Below are 2,324 nucleotides of genomic sequence, written 5' to 3'. Positions count from 1 at the left end.
TGTACCAAGGCTAGGTACCTTTCATGAATTATTACTCGGACGGTTTGCTACTGAGCGACAAAAAAGGATGTGAATTAGAAAAGCCTTGAGTGGGACAATTTAGGGAAAATGTGAGCAAAAAATCAGCAAGTCCAGGCGCGAAGCTATTAGTGAAACATAGAGCAAAATGCGTCCTCAAACTAATGAAATGGGACTTTGACCAAGAATACCGGCAAGATGAAGAAGAGATAGCAAGTTGACGTAGAACATTTATAATTAGTGCATGATCTGCCCAATAAAAAAATACGCAGGGTCAAGGACGTAGCTGGCCTACAAAGGTGAGTTATCGATGATTCATGGTTTGCACCTTATTATGGCCAACACAGCTCAAGGTACCTTACAAGTAGGAAAATTCTCGGAAAAGTTTTTCACGATTTTGCTCTCGTTTGAGTTTGAAAATGACGCGGAAAAATATAAAAAATTTTTGTTGAAAACCGCAAGTGAATCGAAGTAAAACTAACGAAATAATGAATGAACAACTTTAGTCCCACAAAAATTTAAATTTCTGTCAATGGGGAACAAATTAAATGTTTGTCAATGGGGAACAATTTAAATTTCTGTCTCAACAAGCAGTTTTTCGGCCCAAGATTAAGGGAACAATGGTGGTAACGGTGTTTTTAGCCCAGCTGATGCCCAGGTACCCCCCGTGGGTAGTGCAGGGCCCCAGCAACGACAGCCTCCCTTCCTCCCAAACCCACCCACTCACCCTCGCACCGTTGAGAGGGCAAGGAGGAAAGGCAAGGTTAATATGCATGGTAAGCAAAAGGCGAGGTAAATATGCATGGTAAACTGCCTTTTGCCCAAGAACTCACTTTTTCGTAAGAGCTAGTGGATAGCAATGTTCAGCACGAATGTTTATCGCCACGAGGCCTATCTTTCGTCCATACATGGCATTTCGATCCGAGGTACGCAAAAGGGCAATATGGCCGATACACGTGTGTGACAAAAAGTGTGCACAAAATGCGCCACCAAGTGTAATTCCCTTACCGGCATGGCAAGCACCGTTTTGGCAAGTACTTATCATGTTGGAACTTTGCTCCGAACACTTGGAAGCGCTAACTGGTAACGCGGAGACGATATTCAGGGATTTGGCCAAAAGGCAAGGTTAATATGCATGGTGAGCAAAAGGCAAGGTTAATATGCATGGTAAACTGCCGTTTAACCAAAAACTATTTTTTCCGTACGAGCTAGCGGAAAGCAATGTTCGGCACGAATGTTTATCACCACAAGGCCTATCTTTTGTCGTACATGGCATTTCGATCTGAGGTACGCAAAAGGGCGATATGGCCGATACACGTTTGAGACAAAAAGTGTGCACAAAATGCGCCACCAAGTGTAATTCCCTTAACGGCATGGCCAGCACCGTTTTGGCAAGTACTTATCATGTTGGAACTTTTCTCCGAACACTTGGAAGCGCTAACTGGTAACGCGGAGACGATATTGGGGGATTTGGGCAAAAGGCAAGGTTAATATGCATGGTAAGCAAAAGGCGAGGTAAATATGCATGGTAAACTGCCTCTTGCCCTTTTGCGTACCTCGGATCGAAATGCCATGTATGGACGAAAGTCTCGTGACGGGTGTCACGGCGTAGTTAAATGTATGCGATACATTTCTCAAATATAAGCGCTCAGTCATCTGTACATCATGGTAGGTTCCCACGACGTGCAATATGCGTTCAACTTATCAATGTTCATGTGTCCTGCAGTTCACATTATGACGCGCAGTTAGCTGCGGTCTTCATCGATCCATGAGCCGAGTGATCCACTGCCGAGGGTGACTAACTTGCGTAAGCCGCCGCTGTGCGCGTATACCCGTTCCCCGTAGGGAGGAGCAAGCCGCCGCTTAGAGACGAAGCATAAAGTGTCCTCATTCCACATAGGGCAAGCTGGATTAATCCATTTTACCCAGGACGGCCGAAGCGGCGTGGACCAGGGGAGAACTGAACTTTATACTTCACACCACAGTAAGTCTACGTGTCCTCTTCCACATAGGGCAAGCTAGAACTAACTATCTTACCCAGGACTGCCGAAGCAGCGTGGACCAGGGGAGGAACACACTTTTCATAGAAACGTAAGGCATCCATGACTGCCATAGTGCGTAAGCCGCCGCTGTGCGCGTAAACCCGTTCCCCGTAGGGAGGAGTCAAGCCGCCGCTTAGAAACGAAGTATTAAGTGTCCTCTTCCACATAGGGCAAGCTAGAATTAACTAGCTAGCTGGTACGGAAAATCGAGTTTTTGGTCAAAAGGCAGTTTACCATGCATATTTACCTTGCCTTTTGCTCACC

General features: G+C 45.8%; 1 non-coding gene across 1 annotated transcript; it reads right to left on the bottom strand.

Annotated features, from left to right (window-relative positions):
• Positions 1-1,660: 1,660 nt before the first annotated feature.
• On the bottom strand, positions 1,661-1,815 carry LOC131292967 (5.8S ribosomal RNA). The gene has a single exon (XR_009190381.1). It is a non-coding gene; the product is annotated as a 5.8S ribosomal RNA (ribosomal RNA).
• Positions 1,816-2,324: the final 509 nt, after the last annotated feature.

Source organism: Anopheles ziemanni, unplaced genomic scaffold, assembly GCF_943734765.1.
Source record: "Anopheles ziemanni unplaced genomic scaffold, idAnoZiCoDA_A2_x.2 scaffold_95_ctg1, whole genome shotgun sequence".
Taxonomy (NCBI): domain Eukaryota; kingdom Metazoa; phylum Arthropoda; class Insecta; order Diptera; family Culicidae; genus Anopheles; species Anopheles ziemanni.
Note: the sequence above shows the minus strand (reverse complement) of the source record. Positions and strands in the feature narration are given on the sequence as shown.